This window comes from Pituophis catenifer, unplaced genomic scaffold (genome assembly GCF_029215685.1).
Source record: "Pituophis catenifer annectens isolate HBS135680 unplaced genomic scaffold, rPitCat1.0.hap2 SCAF_1, whole genome shotgun sequence".
NCBI lineage: Eukaryota > Metazoa > Chordata > Lepidosauria > Squamata > Colubridae > Pituophis > Pituophis catenifer.
Genome location: NW_027256881.1, coordinates 285,668,322 through 285,695,065, shown reverse-complemented (window position 1 = coordinate 285,695,065; position 26,744 = coordinate 285,668,322).

Here is a 26,744-nt window from a genome sequence, read left to right as displayed (position 1 = left end):
CGGGAAATCCCAGGCAACCAAATGTTGACCCAGAGGAGCCCAACGTTGGGCCAGCAGAGGACTGCTGGAAAGGCAAGTTTGCTAGACAACTTGCTGAGCGGATTGGCCCATTTGCAGCTTGAAACCCTCTGATCCCAAGGACTGAAGGCAGCTGATGTCTGGGAAACAAACCAAGAGGAAGCTGGCTGATGGATGCAGTGTACAAATCCATGAACAGAAGCCGGGGCGTGATTGTGAATGGATGGAATTTGTCAGATAGTGCAGATGGGCAGTGTGGACCATCCCAGAGTGGAGGTAGCCCACAGAGTGATTTTGTATACGTGTGAATTGTCAAATCTGTTTGCGGTGCAAGACAGAGCCCTGGTGTCAGCTTAGTCTGGCACATTGGCAGCATGGGAGAATATACCCAGGGATCTACTTACTCTGATCTAATGGCGGCATGAATGCAGCTAAGCATCCTAAATATGCGGAATGAAAGGAAACCAGTAAATATTCAAAGGAGGAAGCCAGTGGAATTTGGCAGGTGGATGCTGGGAATGAGTGCTCCAGACCAAGGCTGGTGGGTGTTTTTAAGAGATGCCAGTTGCAGATGAGCTGGCCAATTCAGTGTACTTTGCTTTCTTCAGTGTACTATGCTTCCAAATATCTTCGGCACTCCAGGATATTCCAGGAGTGAAGCTCGGTGCAACGGAGCATTGATGAGTAGAGGCCAATGGTCAAGAAAGTGATGGCGAATAGAAAGGCAAGTTTCTTGAAAGGTTTCTGAATGGGATGGCAAAATTGTAGCTAATTGACTGTTGTCAGGTGTTTTTCTTCCACTAGGCCTCCCCTTCCAAAGTTGTTCGCTCACTTGGCTTGAAATGTTGCAAAGAATTGTAGGGAATTATTCCCCCACTGAGTTAGAGAAGATATCATTGTGTTCTGGAAGGAATCATACAGTCCTGTCTAGAAGCAAGTAGTTGGATGGAGAGACATGGACCTTCCACAGTTCCCTGAGATGGCAGTGTGCATGCAGCCATTTCATCAATTGATTGATGAATGTGGTGCTAATGCTCAATCCCTCGATAGAGCTTTCTCCCTAAAATTAAGGGAAAGGTCTTGGAAAGCACTTACTGTACCTGCTCAAGTTGTGCTGATGTCTTTCCCAACTCTTTCCATTTGCATAGCTGATTTCTGAGAAGCCTACAAGCACCACATGGTCCTTGCAGGTGTTAGCTTCCATTTCGTGACATCCGAGCATGTTCTCCAGCCCCAGCCACCACCATCACCACCTGAAAGTCTGTGATCTGTGGTGATCTCATGAGGTTAAGGTTTGCTCTTGGTTACAGGATTAGGACAAATGAAACTGGGCCTTTGCAAGAGGTTTCCTTGGAAGGGGGAGGGCTATTCCTGTTGAGCTGGGAATATTTGGCCAATCCCCCATAGAAAGCCGGCTCTACTCTGAATCTGCACATTAGACTCATGAGGAAGTTTTTCCAAGGCTCACCTAACAAATTGCCTCCAGTGAGGGATTGCCCAAGTGTATCCCTTTTTCCTTATTAAGTCTTATTCTTTTGTCCCCCACCCTCCATTCTAAAACTAATCCACCTTCCAAGGCTCAGGGCTGCAGATTAAAACTCACCCAGAAGGCCATTGGAGTTGTTTTCCTGTATGGCCACGAAATAGCTACTGAAGCCATGGAACATCTTTGATAAAGAGAAACAGAGCTTGATGCATACACTTATCTGGTTATTGAGCCAATTCCAGGTACAGACAGTTATCTGTTCCCCTTCATGACATGATTGTGTTTGTTCAGGCCACAGTCAGGGCTGTCGACAGCTCACAGAATTAAAGGCCTACTTCAGCATTACACGCAGTACTAGCCCAAACAGTCTTGGTACTATCTCCATCATTAATGTCCTTCCTTTCCAGAGAGTGCATTTGGACACTGCCAGTTTCTTCAGAAGTGAACTTCCTGGCAATCAATGTCAACCCAGAGGAGCCCAAAGGTGGATCAGAGGAGAGGGGCTGGAAAGGCAAGTTCTCTGGAAGACTTGCTGAGCAGGATGGCTCATGTGCAGCTTGTAGCCCTCTGATCCCGAGGACTGAAACTGGCTGATGTCCGGAAGACGGACCTAGTGAAGCTGGCCAATGGAAGCTGTGTGGAAATCCATGAATGGAATGGAAGACAGGCATGATTGTGAATAGATGGAGTGTGACTGGAGAGTTCAGATGGGCGGTCTGGACCATCACAGAGTGGATGTAGCCTACAGTGTGTTTGTGTGTATGCGTGTGAGTTTTTGAATGTGTTCATGGTGCAAGACAGAAGTCTGATATTGGCTTAGTCTGATGCAGTGGCGGCATGGAAGGATAAACGTGGGGCCCTGCTTAATTGGGTCTGGTGGCAATGTGAATGAAGCTAAGTATCCTAAAGGTGTGGAATGAAAGGAAATAATATTCATAGGATGAAGCCAGTGGAATTTGGCTGGCGGATGCTGGGAATGAGTGTTCTGGACCAAGGCTGACGGACGTCTTTGGGAGATGCGAGTTGCAGATGAGCTAGCCTGCTCACAGTACTTTGCTTTCTTGACAGGATGCTGCTCGGCTCTCCAGACTATTCCAGGAGTAAAGCCCACTACAACGGAGCCTCAATTCATGTGCAAGAGGGAAGTCTGGTCTTAGTCTGAGGCAATGGTGGCAAGGAAGGATAAGCCTGGGGCCGAGCTTAGTCAGGTCTGATAGCGATGTGAATGCAGCTAAGCTTTCTTAAGATGCGGAATGAATGGAAAAGAGGAGCATTCTTAATTTCACATCACAACTTGTTCTTAATAAAGATAAACAATTACTATAAAGCTCCAGAATTTTGAGAAGAAGAGGCTTCATATTAAATTCATGGTAGTTTGGCCTCAACTAATTTTCCTCAAAAGCTTTGTGGACAGAATCTTGGCAGATTTTCAGGAAATGGAATATATATTGAAAGTTTGAGAAAAGCCGAAGGAAAATTTAATGTAATACTACAGGTGCATCGACATAGACAATGTTGCCAGTTTTTGTTCTTCTTGTTATGGGTGTATAAATTCAGCATATTATTCATTATCATTCAGTATCCATTTTGCTCTCCCAAGCTTTTAACGGTGACTGAAGCTTCAGTCCTAAACATTAGGGAGCTCATTAAAAACAGTGGGACATTCTTCTGAACAAACAGTCATATGAGTTCATGCTCTTATTAACTGAATCCCTTCAGAAATGCAAGATTATACTAGGAAAACGCAGCCCTGTTCACTCAGTAATAGCAAAATGTCACTGAACGCATCCCCTACAATTCTCACATAAAACAAAAGTAAGCATGATTCAGAGGCTGGAAAAAGTTGCTAAATTGTGTTTTAGAGCAGTGCATCCCAACCTTGGCAATTTCAAGATGTGTGAACTTTAACTTCCAGAATGAGATGAATTCCACACATTTTAAAGTTGTCAAGGCTGAGGAACATTAGAAGTTTGCCACCTTGAGTTATTGTTGAAAATAACAAAGACAAAATAAAAATAAAAATAAATAAATAAATCACCTTAAGAGTTTGGAATGCCATATTATATGGGTTAGCTGTATTTCTTGATCATGTCATCCCCGCTGCAACACATTACATAGATAGAGAGGCATCATGTTGTAGAAGGAGGTATAGTAATGGAGCTATCTCCAATATCATTTCCATATCACATCATACTAGAGTTAGAGGTGGATAACTGAAGGGGGAAAAAAACCCTCCACATTTCCTGAAAGAACAATTAATCAGTGGAACGACTTGCTTCCAGAAGTTGTGGATGCTTCAACACTGGACATTTTTAAGAAAAGATTGGACAGCCATTTATCATGGAGTGGGGCCATGATGGCGAACCTATGGCACGCGTGCCACAGGTGACACGCAGAGCCATATTGGTGGGCACGCGAGCGTTGTCCAAGCTCAGCTCCAGCATGCATGCGTGTGCCGACCAGCTGATTTTTGGGCCTTTTGGGCCCACTGGAAGTTGGCAAACGGGCTGTTTCTGGCCTCTGGAGGGCCTCTGGTGGGGTAGGGAAGGCTGTTTTCGCCCTCCCCAGGCTCCTAGAAGGCCTCTGGAGCCTGGGGAGGGCAAAAAAAACGGGCCTACTGTGCCCACCATGCTATCACATGCCAAAAGTGGGGAGCATGGGGGGAATCACATGTGCATGCATGAGGGGGCAGGGCGCCTAGAATTATGGGTGTGGGCACGCACGTGTGTGACTACCCCGCACTCCCCCAACTTTTGGCACGCGATGGCAAAAAGGTTAGCCATCACTAGTATAGGGTTTCCTGCCTGAGCAGGGGCTGGACTAGAAGACCTCCAAGGTCCCTCCCAACTCTGTTATTCTGTTATTCCTGCAGAGCTGTCTTTCTCTTGAAATAACTGTGAAATGTTCAGCACTATTGCATAGCCCCTACAATGCATAAGCATAGTCCCTTTCTTCTGAGCTATGCCTGTTCATGCATAGAGGCTATTAATTCATGACTCACTTTTTCTGACAGGACTGTATCATGCATATAGGTGTACCATCTCTGTTAAGAATCCCAAGTCCTTCCAAGTCTAACCACCACTTCTTTTCCATAACAGATCATGGGGGGATATGGATGAAAAACTGACCTTAATCTTCACAGACCGCAGTGGAAAATACAGATCTTTTATACAAATCTGAACATCATCTAGAATAAACATATATGGTCTGAAATAATTATAGCTGTACATTTCAAGGTTTATATGAGAGAAGATGCCAAGAACTGATCCTTTGCAACTGCTAAATATGAAGATGAATTGCTCAGTGAGGTGTAGGGACAGCTGCTTGTAAACCAGGCTGACAATGGGAAAACCAAATGCCTGTAAGTCCAAAAGACCGCATGTGGTTACAAATGTACAAAAAAAAAATATATTGCAACTTCAATATCCATACTTTTGGTTATTACTTCAAAAGCTTGTTCTAGATTGTGTGCATTCTGTGTGCCCCAGAATCCTTATCAATTAATGCAAATGAAAGAGACCGTTTTGCATTTTATTCTGCAATTGTTGGCACTTTTCACTGAACTCGATGAGCCTTACATGTCTGTGAAATAGTGTTATTTTCCAGTTGCGAAAGGGCGGGAATGTGGTAGAGACTGAAGCAGCTGTGGTTTGGGAGCCGTTTGCATAAATCCGTCTTGTACACCAATTGTGCCCATTCCTGAATATAACCTAGCTATAGTCACTCATACCTTAGTCATCTCTCATCTGGATTACTGAAATGCACACTATGTAGGACTGCCCTTGAAGGCCCTCCTCAGAAGTTACAGTTCCTCCAAAATGTGGCAACTTATAGGCAGACCTCAGTGTATTCGTGTAATTCTGCTACTCTGTGAACTGAACTGGTTACTAATATGTTTTCGGAGGAGTTTCAAGATGGTGGCTATGACCTACAAAACACTTTATGGATGCCTGTCTCCAAATACTTCTGTCCATCCAATAAGACCTGATAGGATGGATGTGCTTTGGATCCTATCACTTAAACAGAGTCATTTGGCAGGAGCCAAGACATATGCTGTTCTTATCACTATGCCAACCCCATGGAACAGTATTCTTCTCCTAAAGTTCTTGGTTGCCCCAACCCTAATTCTCTTTCAAAAGGCTTTGGATCAAGTTTTCATGTTTATCCTGGATATTTTTGACTGGTTTGGCTGACTAAAAATGCCTTCTGCACTACAAGTTTTATTGTGCTTTTAATTGTTATCGTTATGTGTTGTATCTATCTATGTTCTGTCTATCCTGAGTAGCATGTCAATTGGGTAGATATACTTGTATAAATAGATCTAATAAATTTATTTATTTATTTATTTATTTATTTATTTATTTATTTATTTATTTGTCATATTTCTATGCCGCGCACTCTCCGAGGACTCTGGGCAGCTTACACCAAAGACAGTATACTAAATAGCATATTGCCCCCAACAGTCTGGGTCCTCATTTTACCCACCTTGGAAGGATGGAAGGATGAGTCAACCTTGAGCCGGTGAGATTTGATCCGCCGATCTGCTGAACTAGCAGTCAGCTGAAGTAGCTGCAGTACTGCACTCTAACCACTGCGCCACCTTGGCTCATAAGTAAATCTTACATGGTACACTAAACTCATGATAGATAACAGGTAGAAATTATTTAAAAATAATTCTGAATAAAAAATAATTGATAACAAGATAAGGGGCCCCTGAATATCCTCCTTAGTTTATGGCCAGCCTGGTGGTTGGAAGCTATTTTGATATTATCTTTTTTCTTCTTTTAGCACCTTTCTCCAATATTGTGTTTAACTGCTTGCCAAACATCCAAAACTATATTAGACTGTTCCCGTTGCTAATCCATAGCCTGCTTCTGTCACTGCCGGTCATCTGTCTTCCCTCCAAGAAAATGTGTGACAAAGCATAATAGGTTTTGTAATATTTTATGGCTACTACTAGATAGTGTCAGCAGAAGGGGAAAACACTTCTTTAACAGTTGAAGTTGATTTAAGGCAATTTCACTTTGGGTTGTGGATGACATGATACCATCATAGACCCGCCAGAAACATATTTTAGCCCTGGTGACATCCTTCATTGTAACATCTGTTCCAATATTTGAAGGGTACTGGTATCCTCCCTCTGAACCTATATTCCAATTGTCTAAGTTCTCTTTTAAGTGTGATGTCCACAATAGAAACACATTAAGTTCTGCAGAAATCAATCATTGTTGCTGTTTATTGAAAGGCATACAACAGGAGAAAGGAGGTTTTCCATTTGTAAATTTGTGACTTTTTTGGTGGGTACGGCCCTACATTTTTCCTTGATCCAGCTTCCCAAATCCAATTTTCTCAGCTAAGTATAGTGTGGCTTTATTTCCCACATAATTCTTATTTGGGATTGAATGTTATATGTAAACAGGGACTCTCAGGCAATAGGTAGAATGTCCTTGGAATAACCAATTTTTGTGTTAGTGCAATTGAACGTAGAAGAGCTCTTATTTCCAAGATGAGTTATTAATGGGTGCACTCCCTCTGTGTGAAACACATGTAATGGGAAGTTCTCAAACTTGCACAGAAAAGGCTTCATTTTGAATAGCATGCTGGCAGTAGTAGGATGTTTGAAAGAAAGAAGGATTTGTTTAGAGTCTCTCCTGGATGGGAGCCATTCAATCATTTTGAGATCAACCAATTGCTTTTCATGGTGTAGAAACTGACTGAGAGGGAATGTGGCTGCATTTCTGGGGGAAAAAAATCTCCCATTTTCCTTTCAGGCAATAGAAAGATAGCATTTAGTTCAGTTTCTCTTAATATTAAAGAGGAAATTTGTAAGGAGGGGCAGCAAAAAGATACGTTTTTGAATACAGAGATGCCAGAGAAGCAAGGATGGAAGAAAATATAAACAGAGCTCTGTTTGTAGACAAGGGCAGGGGTGCTATTCAGCAGGTTCTGACAGTTTCTGGAGAACCGGTAATGGAAATTTTGAGTAGTTCGGAGAATCGGCAAATACCACCTCTGGCTGGCCCCAGAGTGGGGTGGGAATGGAGATTTTGCAGTATCCTTCCCCTGTCACGCCGACCAAGCCACACCCACCAAGCCACACCACGACTACCAAGTCACGCCCACAGAACCTGTAGTAAAAAAAATTGAATTCCACCACTGGACAAGGGGAATATAAAACTAAAAATTATGGATAAAATCTCAGTTGTATAACATTTAGCAAAAGAATTCTACGTTAGATTTTGAGGTAACTTCACCAGAAAAATATTTAAAATGAAAGCCAGAAATCAATACTTTTCATTCTGTGGATAGTGTTTAATAATTCATCAAGGATAAAGAAAAGAAAAAGTGGCAAATAATTCTGTAGGCTTTTTCTTCTTTCTTCTTTATTGGCCAAGTATGATTGGTCCCTCAAGGAATTTGTCTCCGGTGCATAAGCTCTTAGTGTACATATAAGCAACAAGTGGTAAATCATTATCATAATCACAACATACAATAATCATAAATCATAAGATACAACACTCAGTGTATAGACATAGGATACTAAATCAATCAACATAAATCATAATAGGATACTAAATAAAAGCAATCAACATAAATCATGAGATGCAACAAAATCATATCATAAACTAAGGAAAGATGTAATAGGAAAGATGAGGAGAATAATAGTAATAGTAGTACAGCCCTACTAGGTAGTTTGACATCCCAGGGCACAAGAAAGTGTTGTGGGAATTAATTGTTTAGCAGAGTGATAGCATGGGAGGTGTGGGGGAACCTTTCTTTTTCCTTTCTAGCTCAAATTGAAGAAAAGTGCTGAGAAAAATTACACAATAATCTAAAATGAGTAAGCCGCAGGCTTTTCAAATTGGCAACAGTGGTCACTGACCAAACTATGACAGATCAAGCCACACCAGCTTTAAACATTTCTGCAGGAGCAGAAAGCAGAAAGAATTTGGTTGCACCTTATTTGTTTTCAGTGGCTTAAGCTGTCAGGTTGAACCAATTCTCGAAACTGGTGCATTTCTATTATGTTTATAGCAAGACTGAAGATACTGTCCATGATACGTATCATTCAGCCAGAAACCATGATTTGCAAGCTACAATAACTAGGTTCAAACAACAAACGTAGCCAAAAGCAAACAAGTTACAGGATGAGGAAGTGTCTCCCAGTTGCAAGACCAGGAAAAGAATGGCCAAATTTCCATTAACTAAAAAAAGCTAGAGGAAAGGCCTAGAATTTAAATGCTGGAACAGATCATAGATGTAAAAAGCTTGGTTCCTGTGTCCTACAGAAAGCAGATCTTTTGCTTATATATAATTTTAATTCTATCTGCCATAAAGCAGCTGGTTGCAACAGTCGGCTTCTGCTGTATGCGAGTTTGTAAATATGATTGTATGACTCTGGAGAGCTATGTACGGTAGTTGTGCCTGGCATGAAGTTTGACAGCAATATTCACTTTCTTCTACACGCACACACATATACACAAATTGGAACATTTTGAACATTTTGACAGACACACAGTGTCTTATTAATGTGAGAGAGCAGGATGTCTGAAAATTGGCTAACACCTGGGCTGAGAGTGCCCTGCTCCTTTAACACCTCCCCAGCCCTGCTGCCAGCAACAAGCAGCTATAAAAGCTGAGGAGAAGAGCAGCTGGGTGGGGGGGTATTGTGGTTGGAGTTGTTCTGAGATGGAGATTGTTACCAGGGCCGGATTTAGATGAAAAGAGGCCCTAGGCTATTCCACTTATGAGGCCCTTTCACCAGTGGTGGGATTCAATTTTTTTAACAACAGGTTCTGTGGGCGTGGCTTAGTTAGGAGTGTGGCTTGGCAATCATGTGACTGGGTGGGCATGGCTAGCTGGTCACGTGACTGTGTAGGTGTGGGTAGCTCGTCATGTGACCGGGTGGGTGTGGCTATGTGCATAGGGACTACTCAAGAGGGCTGAAAAAAGTCATTTCTGACTGGGCCTCGCACTTTTGACCAGTCCTCACACTTATGACCATCCTCACATTTATGCCCATGCAGCTTTCTTAACAACCATGTCACTCATTTCACAACTGCTTCTCTTCACCATGGTGACAAGATAGGGCAAAAACGTAAAATGTGAGGACAGTCGTAAGTTCGAGGACTGGTCAAAAGTGCAAGGACCAGTCAAAAATAACTTTTTCAGCCCTCTGAGTAGTCCATATGCACAAAAGGACTACCCAGAGGGCTGAAAAAAGTGATTTCTGACAGGTCCTCGCACTTTTGACCGGTCTTCGCACTTATGACTGGTCATCATTTATGCCCATTGTAGCATTCTTAACAACCATGTCACTCATTTCACAACTGCTTCTCTTCACCATGGTGACAAGATAGGGCAAAAACGTAAAATGTGAGGACAGTCATAAGTTCGAGGACTGGTCAAAAGTGCGAGGACCAGTAAAAAATAACTTTTTCAGCTCTCTGAGTAGTCCATATGCATAAAAGGATACAGCAATAGAGAGGGATGAAGGAAGGGAAGGGAAATTAGAGTAGGAGGGAGGGTAAGAGAGGGAGGAAGAGAGAAGGAGAAAGGAAGAGGAAGTAGGGAGGAGAAGAAGAGGGGGAGGAAGAGAAAGTAAGAAGGAAAGAAAAGAGAGAGGTGGTAGGTTTGAGGAGAAAGATTGCTGTACAATAAAAAAGATGAAAGGGAAGAAAGCCAACCCCAAACAAATATAAAGATATTAAGATAAAGAATGAATTGGCTTCCGGGTTGGCTCCGCAGCGCCATGGACGGTCTTTTTAGACCGCCGCCCCCGCGATCCCGTTGAGCCGTTCTGACAGCGCTAATCAGCTGTCAAACGGCTTGAAAATCTCCCCTTCGGGAAAAGAAGGGGAGGAGAGCAGGTGGGTGAGGGTAGAGCTCCCCGAAAACCCCTGGATTAATTCCAGGGGTTAGGAGGGCGAGAGCTCCCCGTTCAGCCCACTGAAGCTCCGGATCCGGGTTGTTTTTTTTTACAGAGCTAGGCATTGCGTCCAATTTCTGCTGTCAAACAGAAGATTAAATGATTTCAAAAAAGCAGGCGGAACAGAAGCAGGAGGACAAGCTTTTTGCAAGTATAATACTTAACTCCGGGGATACAATGTTTCTAATTGGATTTTCTGAGCTGGAAGTAAAGATGGCATTTCTTTGTTGCGATTTTAAAAGTGAAAGTTAGAAAGGAAAGTCTTTGCTAAGACTCGTGCTCAGAGACTGGCTTTAAGTTGCTGGAATAGATTTTGAAGAGCTGTTTGGGAAAAGATTATCTCGTTTGGTGATTTATAAAGAAATTGCTGAAAGCTGCTTAAAAGGATGGCTCTGACTTTATGATTTTATGGTTGTGGGAAGAAAGAAAATTTTTTAAAAATAAAATGGCTTCCAAGAAAGGAGATCTTGAAAGTGCTGGAAGCTATTTGGAGGTGTCAGAAATGAAACAGTTGTCTGATTTACAGAGCTATAAGGATTTTGATGCAGAACTTACAGAATTTATAAAAGAAGCCATGAATAATCATACTGCAGCTATAAGTAATCAAATAGCAATTCTTAAAGGGATAACAACAGAAATGACTGAGGAGACAAAAACAAGCACGGAGCATGATGACAATTCAGGAGATATTCTGATTGCAGCAGAGAAGGTGGAAGAATCTTCTCAAGAATTTTCAAGCTTATTCTCTGCTCTTTTTGGAAAAATTGATAGAATCTCTCAAAATTACGACTTGGTTTGGAAAAAAGTAGTAAATGACCAGACTTTCGAAGTTTCAGAAGATGAAGGAGATTTGCCAGTGGTATTTATACATTTAATAGAAAAGAAACAACTGAACTTTTTTTCACAAACTCTTGACAATCTTTGGTCCTACAGACGAAGGAATGAACTGATTTATATAAGCAAGAAGAGGCGATTTGGGGGCTCTAAATCAGAGGAAATTTTTTCAAAAAGGGGACAATCTTTGCAGCTACATCAACCTCAAATTAAAATTAAAAACCTCCTCAAAATAGAAGTAGGAGTGATGCAGAAAGACTGGAAAAAATATAAAAAGAAAGCAAGAATGGAAGATTAACCTTTCCTTTTGGTTTTGCAGCTGTTTTACTCATGGTTAAAAATGATTATGTTTTAGGTGTTATAACTACTGAGGGGGAAAAAGTATAAAGTTAAATATTGATTTTTAAATATGATGCATTAATGGTTGAATGTAAGATTAATCCTTTTTGGTTTTTTAGTTTATGTATTAATGGTTAATTATGTTGATCTTTTAAAATTTTAAAAGTTGGAGGGAGGAATAATGAAGGGGGAAAATTTAGAAATTTAAAAAATGTAGAAATTTAACTATTGAATATCTAAGGTTTTTTTTTTGTTATGAGATTTCAAAATATCTGAACTTTGAGAAAAGTGGGAGGGGGAAAATGTTTTTGCAAATGAATTGAATACTTTATTGATATATTAAGAGAATTTTTAAGGTTTGAATGTTTAATATTTGTTAATGGTTTTAAAACTCTTAGAGTTATTGGATTATACGCTACTTTGAGTCTATAAAAAGGGAGGTTGATGAAATTGTAAAAGGGGAGTTAAGGGGTCTTGGGAGTTATTAAATCTTGCAGTTATTAGTTTATTTTAGCGAATGTTTGGTGAAATCTACCATACCAATGTACCATACCAATTTCAACTTCCATGAAAAGACAGCTTTGAAAATTCCTGAGACAGCTTGGCTGTCTCAGGAATTCTGGGAGTTGAAGGCCACAGGTTGTAAAAGAGCCACAATTGCCTACCGCTGGCTATGGTAGGCTGGCGCCGCGCGGGTGGGAGGCGAGGGGCGGGCGAGCCAGCAATTTAACAAAGGGTTCGGCCGAACCCCCTAGAGCCCCCAGAATCCCACCACTGTGTAGGCCCCTCTTGATCTTGAGGCCCTAGGCTGAAGCCTAGTTAGCCTATAGGAAAATCCGGCCCTGATTGTTACTTTGTGGAAACAAAGCCACTGGAAGCAGCTTTGGGCTAACATACAGAAATATTGTTTTTTGCAAATTGTAGTAGTCTAGGACATTCATGGTAGTAGTAGTAGACCTGGAGAAGTATAGGAAAAGGAACTGTGATTACTACCCAATGTCTGCTTGTGTAAGAGGAGGTCTAAAGGTCAAGGGGGCTTGTGTTGGTCCTCTGGGGTTTTGAGATCTCACTGACTTTGGATTTAGATGAAGAACCTCTGATAATGAGTGCACTTTTTTCTTGTTTTAACTTTTGTACCTCTCACATTTTTGCAAACAAAACAAGTGTGTTTCTAATTTATCATGCAAGAATCCTTTGTATTTATTTATTTTATTTTATTTTATTTTATTTTATTTTATTTTATTTTATTTATATACCGCCCTACTCCCGGAGGACTCAGGGCGGTGAACAGCCACAAGATAAAAGTACATCATACAAAAGTTAAAAACCATTTAAAAGTATATTAAATAATTTTGGCCCAAAAAACGAATTTGAAAACACCCAATTTGTATAAAACTTAAAAGCAAATTTAAAGGGAGAGTCAAGCCAGACCAGCCTGCTGGAATAAAAATGTTTTGAGGGCGCAGCGGAACGTGCGTAAATCTGGGCTCCTCCGTATCTCCGGGGGAGCTCATTCCAGATGACAGGTGCCCGCACAGAGAAGGCTCTCCCCCTGGGGGCCGCCAGTCGACACTGTTTGGCCGACGGCACCCTGAGGAGCCCCTCTCTATGGGAGCGTATTGGTCAGTGAGAGGCTACTGGTGGCAGAAGGTGGTCTCATAAGTACCCTGGTCCTAAGCCATGGAGCACTCTAAAGGTGGTGACCAAAACCTTGAAGCACACCCGGAAGACCACTGGGAGCCTGTGCAGTTCGCGCAGGAAGGGAGTCACATGGGAGCGCCATGTCGCTTCCCTAACCACCCGCGTGGCTGCATTCTGGACCAGCTGGAGCCTCCGGGTGCTCCTCAAGGGGAGCCCCATGTAGAGAGCATTACAGTAGTCCAGGCATGAGGTGACGAGGGCATGAGTGACCGTACGTAACGAGTCCCGATCCCGAAAGGGATGCAACTGGCGAATTAGGCGGACCTGATAAAAAGTCCTCCTGGCCACAGCTGTCAAATGCTCACGTGAGCCTTCTCTGCCACTCAGAAAATATTGAGCCTCCCCTCCAGTAGTGGGTTCCACTTACCTTTGCTACCGGTTCAGAACTGTGAGCGCGCACGGGGCACTTCTGCACATGCGCAGAATCTTTTGCACATGCGCAGAGTGTCCATGATGACGTCCAGGTGGGTGGGCGGAGCCTCCCACCACCACCACTACCAGGTTGCCCAAACCAGTAGAAACCCACCACTGCTCCCCTCCAATATCTGCCCTGACCTTTGAGATTCTTGGGATTGGAAAAGTGATTCCCTTCCTTACCTGTTTAAATCTGTATTCAGAAGAGCTCATTTTGCAGCAAATGCCAAAACCATCTTTGTTATTCCAAACCTTCGACTAACAAATTGGCTGAACTGTTGTATCTGGCCCTGTCTCTTCAGAAGAGAGATACAGCTGCCTTGGATTTTACTAGCCTACCAAGTATTAAAGACCCCAATTAAAAGTGAGCTTTGTTCCAAGATGAATTATGTCATTCCTACCATGGTCTTCCCTCTATTCCTGAAATAGCTTGTTTATTCATCCTGAAATTATGATTTCCTCTTATTTCAGAAATCACATTATTTCTGATGGAGATATACAGTTCGTGGCCCATTTTTGGAAAGTTCTATTTCAGCATTGTCCATTGTTCACAATTAGATGAAGAAACAGGACAGATGCCAAGTTAGTGTAATAATTTTCTTATGTAAACTATTAGCAACATAATTCACCTGATCTTTTATTATGGCTAAATTTGCTTATAATAACTCAGTTCATGCCTCTACTGAGATGTTGATGGGATTTACAGTTTCAAGCCATGCCTGTTAAATGCTTCCCAGCCTCCCTCTCTTTCCACAGGCTTCCTGTTTATTCCAGGAACTGCAAAGTATTCCTCTCCTCCTCTAGGACCAACTGGATCACGTCGAGCATTCCTATAGGTACTCTGCTGCCATCAATATAAAGTCCCTCTCATTGTTGGTGGAAGCCACATTTGACTTTCTATCAGATTTCTCTCCTCTAAATGCCATCTAAAATACCTAGTTTATTGAATAATTCCCAAAAAGTATATAGTTCAATCCAGTGACTTTGTATCTGATTCCAACCACCTTGAAAATATATCCAATGTCCTGCCATTTTATTCTGATTTATTCTGTATATGCTCCTACACATTTCTATCTTGGAATGGTGAGAAGAAAGAATTTGATGTGAATCTTCTCTTGAAATCTGCATGGGATAATCAAATCCTTGGAAGGGCTACCTGGAAATTGAATATTCTGGGGAAACATGAGGAAGTATATACCCCTCAGCTCCTTTGAAGTTTTGTTTGCATTATATTTAAAAACCCAGGCTGCCTGCCTGGCTGCACATTCAAGCTTTAGTATCTGCCAGCAATTCTGACTCAGAGTGAGGTCTTTTGCTGGAAGAGGAAGGAGATACTTGAATTGAGAGACATTCAGACAGACAGACAAACATATCTTCACAGAAAACCGAGTAGGTATTCTGAAATGAACATGTTCCCAACTAAAAGAGTTGGACATTTGCTCTTTATTGCTATCTAGTGTCTGAAGCAGTAAGATGGAAAGACATAAAGCGAGAGAGATCTATCCAGATTTTTCTGTGAGGAAAAAAAACAACCCTTCCCTTGTGAGATAATTGGGCAAGAGGAGGGATATAACAAACTGAAGAGGGCTTTTTGCATCTGCTCCAACCCGCAAAGAATTAGAAATTGAAGGAAGCATATGACTCCTTTAAGTCACCCCTAACCTGAGGGAGGAAAGGAGATTACACTTCCAGTATGCTCTTACAATTTTAAAATTAGGAACATTATGCTCAAATTTCTGTTGACTAAAAGAACAGGACTAAAACTTAAACCCTGGGACATGTATGTGTGTGTGTGTGCACACATATATGATATATAACTTTATTTCTGTGTTCCACTGTAGGCTGATTCGCTCATACATGGATCCCATCTTTTGGGAAATAAAGCATATTGTCTCTTTTGATTATTGTAAAAAAATTCTGAAGAATAGTTTATGGCTCTGGACAGTTAAGAGTTATTGCTTTGCCTGGTATGAAATCTTGACTCAGAACTAGAGAAAGTTGGCAATCTGTTCTAAATAGGAAGGCCAGTCCTACAGCTAAATGTGGTCAAATCACCTATTGAGTCAACATATTGTAATAATAGATTTAGTTTTGGCTCATTATAGATGATGTCAACTATCATGTTTAAACAAACAATGGCTTAGCATGGGACATGAAGGCAGACATTATCAGACCTGATAGTGCAATTCTTAGAATATAGTCACATGCATATTTCCTTGGATGCATCATAAGAATTATTGTTAGGGCAAATGAGGCCATTGAATCTAAGTCTTGGTTTAGCAAAGGAATTGAAATTAAGCTAAACATGTTCAATATCTTCTTTGTAAGACTTTTCAGTTTGCTGATCATCATTGTTATCCTTCCCATTTGTCCAAATCCATGTTCAAGTGTGGTGAGTAGAACTGGATTTAATACTTGAGGTAAAATCTGGCTATTGCAGAAAATAATTTGGCTATTATTTGTTGTGTTTTTGAAGCTAAACTTTTGCTGATACAGCTAAAACTCCATCCCCCCACCCCCCACCAGTTATTTCATCCCAATGGCTCATATTCATTGAGATCATTTAAAAATACTTACTTCCAAGAAAGTGAGGGTAGGGTTTCCTTGTAAAAAGTTCAAACCCACTTCTTTGCATGCTTGTAAATAAGGTTTAAAAGAGTAGCCTCTATTTTATTTAATGTGAAAGACCACAAATCTGAAACAATAAAAAAAATTATCTGTACCACTGCAGAATATATATATGCTGGATGTTTTAAAAACTCCAAATAGAACACAAGTGAGAACAGCAATGGGTGGCCTTGTAGTCTTGAATTTTGACATGTGTTCAGGTTTGAATTTCATGAAGAAGGCTAGCATGACCTGTACTTGAATCTATTCTCTGTTGATTTTATTATGTTCAAAATAAAAGTCTTTACACTATTTGTTTCTAGACATGATATTATAGCATTAAAAAAAAAAAATCCAAACTGTATTTTATCTCAAGCTTTCTTGAATAATTTTGCTTTTGCCAAAATGAATTTAGCTGTACTGTGATGGTGTTTAATTCAAAAGCATTCGATCCCACAGGTATCCATGTGAACTTTGGCTAGCTAATAGCTGAAAGTGAATGAAATTACATTTTCCTGAAAACACAAATGTACTGAATGGTTTTCTTGGATAGAGATCATGTGTTGCATTAAATAATAACAAGCTTAGTGCAGTTTAGGTTGAAACTTACTCAACAAACCATGAGTGAACAAGTCAGTTCATAGTGTGATATGCTAGCTCAGATATGTAGACTAGAAGTTATGGTTAGACAGGCTGGGATAAATTGCCTCCAAGGAGCTACCCTCTGGTCTCATGTCACCCACAGTAACCTCTCAGTTACATTTCTGAAAGATGCTGTACACCAGCTTTCTCCAGCCACCTGTTGTCTAGCAGAACTTCCCACTGCAGATGGAATAGGCAATCGGTTTTCTTCAGCCCCAGTGATACCAGCTGCCAGTTCATAGAACAAAAAGAAAACATTTGATTTGATTTTAAGTATTTATTAAAAATTGTACCAATTATGAAAAAAAGAGTCCAAGTTGAATTTTAAATAGTCAGAAATAAGAAAAACAGAGAAATCTAGAAGTAAATATTCTGTAAAGGTAACAAAAAAAATAAAAAAGAGGGGGGGGTCTCTTCTGACTTGCCTCTGGTTGAGACAGAACAGTCTGAAGACACGTAACCATAGCTAGATAAAATGCTACATTCGCACTGGGTCTCGGTCCATGGAAAAGGAGGTCTGTGCACTTCAGGCCCATGATGGCAAAAAGATATAATAACAGAAACATCCTGCAAAATGGGAGAATATATAATATATACAATATGAATGAAATCTTTTTGAAAAAACACTTTTAAAAATGATGTGGCAATATTTGCCGCCTTCCCAGTATAATTGGCTATTGCCAAATTACTGTAATTCCTTATTTACAAAGTTGAACAGGTCAACAACACGTCTTAAATTCTTCTTTCTATACCATTCTTAAAAGAAATCTGCAGGATATAGTATATAATGTGTGATGGAAAGGCAGAATAGTATAACAAATGTAGATTAATTATAAGTTACTACATCAGAAGGAGAGATTCAAGACACCTTAAGACTGTAGAATAAAGCTTCTTTAGGATTCCATTTTCACAGTTTAAGAAAAATACATTTGACTTAATATTTATATTCAGTATTTTATTGATTTCAATAGACCAGAATATTGGTGGAAAAATGAACTCCTGCTACATTGGGATTGCAGCTTTCCCGACTCCCATCTGGAAGTGTCCAATTAAAGAACACTCATTTAAACAATGGTCCTAACTGTGATTTCTGAATTATTTTGTCAACTTTGAGGAGCCACTGTCCTCTGATAAGGAACATGCTCATGTGCAGAAAGCACAAGGTTCAAATACCTGGTATGCTCAGTTCAAAAGATCTAGCAAAATGATGGGAAAGACTTCACTGTGCCCAGGATCTTAGGGAATAGCTGCTAGTAAAAACACCAACAAAACAAAAACAAATCCCAGTTCTCCATTGTTGGTTTGAACACCCAACCTTGTATCATGTTTCTTACATATTGTTACAAACGGTTCTCACTTATATAGTGAAAAGGCACAATAGATCTACAAAGTTAAGAACGAAGTGACAGTGAGTCTCGGGATTAAAAAAAAAAGTTTACAAATAAAATCTAGATACCAGAAAGACAAGGAAGAATGCGGTTTAGAATTAGGATATAATAGGCTTGATAAAGTCCTGATGGGAACGGGTAAAAAGATTTTGGCTAAATTATATAACTACCTATTAGATGAGGACAGAGCTGAGGATATAACTAAAAACCAAATGAGTGTATGGGAGAAAAATATTTGACACAGCATAAATTTTAATGAATGGGAAGAGGCATGGAATAAAAACTATAAATTGACCAGAGCTGCGACAATAAGGAAAATCATTACAAAATGCTCCACAGGTGGTATTTAGCCCCTGCTAGGCTAGCAAAGATGTATCCCAACATACACCCAAACTGCTGGAAATGTGGCTATGGTCAGGGCACCTTCTTTCACATGTGGTGGACATGCCCTGAAGCGAAAAGATATTGGAGTAAGATTCGGGGATGGTTACAAGAAATAATTGGAGAAGATATTGAATTGACACCAGAAATATTTCTCCTGGGAATAGTAAAGAGTCCTATGGAAAGAAAAAGAATCACCTAATAATACATATAATCCCAGCTGCTAGACTGGCCTACGCACAATATTGGAAAGAGAAAGCTCTGCCACCAGAAGAACTTATAATTAGGAAACTACTGGAGCGCGCAGAGATGAGTAAACTAACCCATGAAATAAATGATGATGAGAATTCAGATTATTATACCATGTGGGGAAGGTGGTATGAATGGATGAATGATAAAACGAAAGAAAGAGAAAAAGGTGTGTTAAATAAAAGGAAAAAGTAGCTTAAGTGACACCAGATATATATCTTGTATATATGTATAAACACTGCGCATCCGATGTTAATAGAAATGTTATTTTATGTACGTGTATAAACTCAATAAAATATTTGAAATTTTTTTTTTTTTAAAAAGTTGATCATTATTTAAATAACCAAAACTGTGTGAAATAAAGAAAAAACTAACTTGGTTTGGTATGCCGTATCCAGTAAGTACAAAAGGAAAAGACGATCCTTTATTTCTAATAGTCACAAAATGGGTACAATTTTTCAACAGGTCCATTTTTTTCAAGCCCATAACAACGGGGTCCTGTTCTCTGATAGTTACTGAAGGCACAGAAATTCCATCTTTACACAAAACATGCTTCCTTAATTCCTATGACTCCTATAATGATGAAATAGGCAATAATTCTTAACAAAAAAAGCACTTTGAACAAAAAGAGTTATATAAATATTTATAAAACAATATAAACAATTGCCTTACAGGTCGGATAGGCCCATACCACTGAAAGGGTACCAATGCATCTGGGGAATTACTAGATGGCAGCAAAGAGTTACAGAAAACTCTAACTCCTTCCTGTCGGGCCCAGTATACCAATCATAATCAATATTTTTTTAAATAAACATCCTTACCAAAAAAAATTTTTTACAAACATTGTACACACGGTGATTTTCTTAACAGTATTTAAAAATAGTAATGATCCAATATTCCTTTCCTACTCTTAAACTCATCCTGTATTCTCATTACTCAAAGGTTGAAAATAATCTGAAGGCCTCTAGAAACACATCCCAAAATTTTTTCTATGTCCCCATTACTCCTGGAGGTACAAGCTTCCTACCAGAGAGCATAAGTTGCAATGGAAGCTCATAGAAATAAATCAACAGGACAAAAGGGTAATTACAGTTATTCAGTTGATTTCAATGGAGTTCATTTAAACATTATAAAGTCTCCCTCGCTCCCAAAGTCACATGGCTTTCTATTTGCAGAAATCATCTTCCAAAGTAAATTTCTGAAAAGTTCCTATTTATTTTGCAAATTCATGAAGGGAGGAGGGGGGGTAACATGGTGGCACATGAGCGCTCATTAATCCAGTTTCACAGTCAGTGAGTTGCAATAACCCAACCAATAAATCTGTCTGGGTTGCCAATGCTTCACCCAACCTCTGTAGCTGTGTCTTTAAGGCAACTCAATTTGAATACATGAGCAGGGATAGTTTTTATGGCAACTTGCCAATTTTTTTCAATCACTGTTAACAGAATACAGCAAAGGCAGTTAAATACTGGTGATCCTATTTGAGGCAACGGGAAAGAGGAACTTACAGCCCACATTTTATTTATAGACATACACAATTATATCCCAATGCACGTGACATATTTGGCCTTTTTTTCTCCTATTGCTGATGAGTAAGAACCAGAAATTTGTAGGAGTTCAGTACTGTTTCAGAAACTTAAAAAAATGGTACTCTCATTGTGAAACCCAAAGTAACATTAAGTCATTATTATTATTATTTTGTGTGTGTGTGTGTAGGAAATATAAAATTTAATAACTAGAATGACACTTGTTAACAAGAGCTGCCAGAATACCTGAAAAAAAAAAATCCTCATATCTTGAAAAGCAGATGAAGCTTCTCAGACCATGAAGATAAACAGTGGCTTGTATCCAAATTTAGTCATAAAAAAAAAAATTGCTAAAATACAGGCCTCTTTCCCAGGTTCCATCACAATTAATAGCTCTACTCTAAGGAGGGCCAAGTTGGGATCCAACCCACTGTTGCCTGTGGAAGTCTGCAAAACAAAAGTAGCACTTAAAAATCAGTTATAGTTGTAAAGGTTGGCAAATGTTTCTCCTTTCAGGGTATGAAATAGCTGAAAAGTAAGACAGTCTGACTCTTAGATGGAAAATGGACATTTGAATATGTAAAGGACATGTCTGTATTTTTAAGATATAGATCTCAAGCTTCATTTGTTGTTTTAAACTATTAACGTATTAAGATCACATGTAATATGATTCTACATAGGCTTACTCAGAAGCAAGACCTTTTACAGCAAAATGGAATTACTTTCAAGTGTACATAGAGTTGAACTTTTGGTTTATTAACTTCATATTTTACCCTCCACTGAAAAATACATTTCTTAATAAATCTCCAACTAATAGTTAAGCATTATATGGTTGTCATTAGAACCAATTATCCCTTTTCCTATTTTACATTAGGTGGTGAAATATGCCACTGATTGATAGGTTGCACCTGAAGTTCTGTTTTTACATGCTGCTGGCTCCAATGTGAAACTTAACCCCAATAGAACTGAACACATATTGCCAGATGTTTAAAATATGATATAATGTAATGAACCACAAGACCATCTGCTTTCAGCACACAAAACCAAGCAGGATAGGAGTAAAATAACACATAAACGTAAGCAACCTCACATTTTGTCATAAGCACGCTTATCTAGGGTATTAAAACTCGTGTCTTGAAACAAGGCTTAGAAAATTAGGCTCTCCAGATGTCACAGGACCATGCTCCCAACATTCCTCAGCATTGGTCATGTTAGAAACAGCTGTTCAGCAACATTTGGAAGGCCTCAAGCTACCCATATCTTAAAAGATACGTACTGATTGCGAGATTGTAAACTTAGTGATCTGCCCTGTAAATTCCCACCATATCAGGAGAGAAGGTAGCCACAGAAAACTGGTTCAAATACTTCTCCTACCTGAAATGAAAAGAAAGATGCTGCCTTCATCCCAATTACAGAAAAGTATCTGGAAATGAAACATTAGTTTTATATTAAGGATTGGACAACCATCTCCTCATTTGCAGGATATTTCAGGAGCATAACATGAAGCTTATTTTTGTTCCCTATCCATGAACTCCAGCTTCCAAAGGGTGCTTCCTTGAACCTTGTTTGTTTTTGGTCTCCAGCTCCAGATGTACTATACATAAAAGACCTATTTGCCTACATTCAGGGAGGCGCAGTTGAACAACGCTATCGCTCACTCGTCTATTGGGCAGATTAACAAATACTAGCAAGGATATTGAAGTCCTACTCCAGCGGTCCCATGTCAGATCTCTGGGATATTGAAAGGGGGATATCTGTCTGAAGGTGTGGCAGTGCTGCTGATAAGTATTGTAGACCAAGTTCAGCTAATTTTTTTGTGACCGGGGTCTACTTTTTTTTAAAAAAAAGAAAGAAACCCCCCTACAAGGATCTCAGGGCTTGGTGACGACAACATGCATTATAGTTTTCAAGGGCTTTCTTTCAGGTGTTATTTTTCCAAAAATAAAAAGTAGGGGGAAATGCCCTTGATTTCCGGCATTTACCTCCAAATTTTGGCAACATAATTGGGAGAGGATACTGCGGGGAAGGGAACAAGGTGGGACACAGTGGTTCAGTGGCTGAGACACTGAGCTTGTCGATCAGGAGGTCATCAGTTCAGCGGTTTGAATCCCTAGCGCCACATAACAGGGTGAGCTCCCGTTACTTATCCCAGCTTCTGCCAACCTGGTAGTTCGAAAGCACGTAAAAAATGCAAGTAGAAAAATGGTGGAGGGAAGGTAACAGCGCTTGGTGCGCCTTTGGTGTTAAATCATGCCGGCCACATGACCATGGAGACGTCTTTGGACAGTGCTGGCCCTTCGGCTTAGAAACTGAGAGGAGCACCACCCCTAGAGCCGGAAACGACTAGCACGCATGTGCGGGGGAACCTTTCTCTTACCTTTCCCTTACGGGGGAGGGGGGGAAATAGGGTTGGGTTGGTGTCTGTGCAGTTAGATTATTTGTTGTTCTTAATCAGTATAAAGGAACTTCCCATGTGCCACATTGCAGTTAGGCAATTTGAGAGGACAGCACAGTTATAGCAACAATACTTGTGGTGTTTGTAATGACTCCTTTAATTTATCACAGCCAGTTAAATCTACTAATTGTTGTCCATTCTGTTTATAGCCCATGGGTAATTTATATGAAGCACTGGAATAAATGCATGTCCCATGTCATGGCTCTCTCTGACTTTAGAAAAGCCTCTCCCATCTTTGCATTCTGCAAGACACATCTGATTCTACTTTTTATGTGATTAATGCCTTTCCCAGGCTTTTCTATAGGATGGGATTGTCAGTTTGTGGCCAATCGCCATTACAGCTTCAACTCCTGTTGTATATGTCCTTATTTTGTACCAAATAGTGATTGGAGTTAATTAATTCAAGCTCACTGTTACATGACAACAGTATCCCTGCATATCTGGGGTTTGGTCACAATGCCAGCAGACCACAATTTTAATTCCTCAAAGAACAAAATAAAACCCAAGACCAATGTGTTGAAAGCAAAGTCACAGATACGGTTTTCTATGGGAATGTTAGATCACCCTCTTCGGCTGATTATAACCAAAGCTTGCAAGTAGGTGAAGAGATTAGTAAAGTCTTCAAAAATGAAAATTCCAGCCTTTGGGAACACTGACAAGAACTTGCTGCCAACAGGCTGCTTAAGTTGGCAGAACAAGACAAGCAGATTTGGTACAATAGGAGAACACAATGCCATGGAATAAAGGAAAATCCACACAATTCAAAGAAAACAGCAGCTACATATATAGACACAGAAGTTGCACAACAAAAGCCCAACAGAGGACAATCAACCAGTGTCCCCAGGGTCTTTATCCTCGGGGTCTTTATCTGAAGACCATTCCTCTATTCTCTTCCCACCTTGGCCTGGCTTTTTGGCAGCTGGAAGTCACCTCAGGCAGTACAGTTTGTTATGATTGCTGTCTCAGTTTCCAAGAACTGCAGCAAAAGCACTATTACTGGAGAGAATGCAGCCAAGGAAAGTTTGATTTAAAAAGGATTAACAAAGAACCAGCTGAATTGAGGAGAAAGAGATAGTAAAAAGAAAATTCCTTTCTCGGTGGAAGCTTTTGCTGTAAAATTGCTTTGCCTCATTTGCAACATTTTACTGAGGTAGTAGTGCTTCAGATAATGTTGCAGGTTATTTGGAAGTCTCCCATGGTCTTTTCTACCATGGTTAAGACTTTCTTTCAGTTGCTAAAGAGCCACTAAGGAGAAAAGGCAACTGTAAACTAGTGGCACAAAGCAACCTCCACCCCAAGCCAAGGACTCTTGCTTCCTTTGAATGAAATGATCATGAGAAAAGAGCCCCCTCCCTCCCTAATTAGAGGTTCTCTAATTGATGAACTTTAGACATATGGAAGTGTTCTTTTAGAAAAACTTTAGATGTCCTAAACCAGCTCTGATTTTGTCTATCTATCCATTCAAAAATTAGAGTTTCAAAAACTTGGGACTCATAAGCAACATCAGTTTGTATTATTAATAAGATTCACAGAATTCATTGAGAAGTATCTCATGAAATCAGGGTGGTAGTCCAGTTAGAATACACAAGATAAGGACACCAAATGGTCACAAGAAGCCAAAGGAGGAAAGTAATGATTACATGCTAATTTTCTATTACTAGATATTAAGCAAGTTATTCTGGTTCTACACGATATGAAAAATCTAAAATTCAAATAGGCTTCCCAGGTCCTCATCCAGAAATAGAACACATGAATTATGTCTGGTGGGATGAAGCTAGTATGCCTTATAACCAGTTCAGCCCCATTACAGGTTCTGTTCTTGATTATACACTTAAATAGATACACATTTATTATTACTGTATAACGTTTTAGTATAAACAGACAGTAATCATTGATAATAGTGGGGAGGATGGAACCAATGTTCAACAATAATAATTCTGATGTATTAGGTTAAAGACGACACAATGTAAAACTCTTAATGGTCCCAATTGGGATTTCTAGTCTTCACACAAAAAGAATTGTGTAGAAGGCAACATGCATGTGCTAACATGCTCTACTTCTCCATCCCATAGTTACTGCTTAGTCCACTGCAGAGAATAATACAATAAAGCTTTGTGCTTCAGATTTCTGCCCTGTGTCCAAACTAATGATGGGTAAATAGGTCATGTGTCAAACAAGGCAATCTAATGCATCTGCTCTCACGGCAGAAGGGCTAAAAACTCCTTATATTGATCAGGAGGAGGAGAAGCATCTAAAGAGGTCACCAAAAATGAAAGTGGCCCATTAAAAAAAGTTCAAGGAAATAATCTTCCACCTTTATATGCCACGATGCAGTAACGGTCAGCAACATTATTTGTCTGAGTCAATTAAAGGAAGGTGTGGCATAGGAAGATATTGATATGGTTGGGATTGCAAACTTGATTCAGAAACTCTGATTCTTGGAGACACTTCATTTAAGTCACCCTTTCTCAATCTAGTGCCCTCTTGCTGGCTGAGAATCAGTGAACTAAATCTTCAGCACACCTAAATGACACCTGACTTGGGGGAACCTGTCCCAGGTGATCCATTTTCACATCTGCAAATTATAAGCTCTCAGGGAGATGGATTTGGCTTAGATAGATTCCTTTCAAGAGGAGGAAAATAGGAGTCTGGATCCAGCAGGACCTTCCTAAGCAGAGTTCTATTAGGGAGTTCTGGTTCACATCACATCACCTTCTTCACTGTCCTAGAGCCTCACAATTTTCCAGAAGAGATTTTTAGAGGAATCAGAAATCACCTATTCATTCTACCAGGAGGAATGCTCCATTAAACCAGAACCTACTATAGAAGAAATCTGTTCTTTTTGTAGAGATCAAAAGTTGGATTCAGTCCAGGATTCTAAGCAGCAAGTTTTCAACTCACTACAGAAATGCTGAAAAATAGCCTACAGTTCCATAATTAGGCCAGATGGAGCAAAGACTCTCTTAGCGAAGGCACAGTGGCAAAACTGGAAGGAAATCTAGCACAGAGACAAATGTCTGAGACTAAGTTGCTTGCTAAACTCTAAAATCCCTCTCTGAAAATATGAAACTAAAAATGTAAAACTTTGGAATAAAAATTTGTCTGAACTAATTTGTTCCTTCACACTGGGAAATATTTAAACAATACGGATACTGTTAATTCATGTTGTTTTTATTTTCTTAAAATCAATATATAAAAAGGCCATAATGTTAGAGATGCTCTCATTTCAGCTATTTTGGGAAAAATTGCTAAACACACAATCACCCAACTCCATTCCTGTGTTAGTCCATTTTCTTAGTCCTCAAAATACAAAGAAGTACAAACTAACCAAATTGGCTAGATCTGCACAACATGCTAAAGCCATGAGGGCGAAACCACAAATCCACTTAATATTAACCAAACTGTATGACGGCTGATTCTAAATCTTAAAAACACCTAGAGTAGGAATGCTGCCTCTTAAGATAGTGGGAAAGTATTGCTACGTAGTTCAGAATAGCAAATGTCTTCAGGAGAGCACTTTGGAAGGTACAGTATGTCGCTTGCAAAAATATAGCCAAATCTTTGCATAACCAGCCTTCTAATTCATCTTGTGTCTCACCTGCCCTAAGACTGAAAAGTCCAGAAGCTTGAAACCAGAGTGCAAAGCCCCTTTCAAAATCTTCTGGATTGATGTCCCTCTACTTATGGCCAGGCAACAAAAAGCATTCCCCTTCTTTCCTGCAATGTATCTGATTTTCTTGTTTTCCCAATAAAAACTTTACTTCCATTTTTTTTT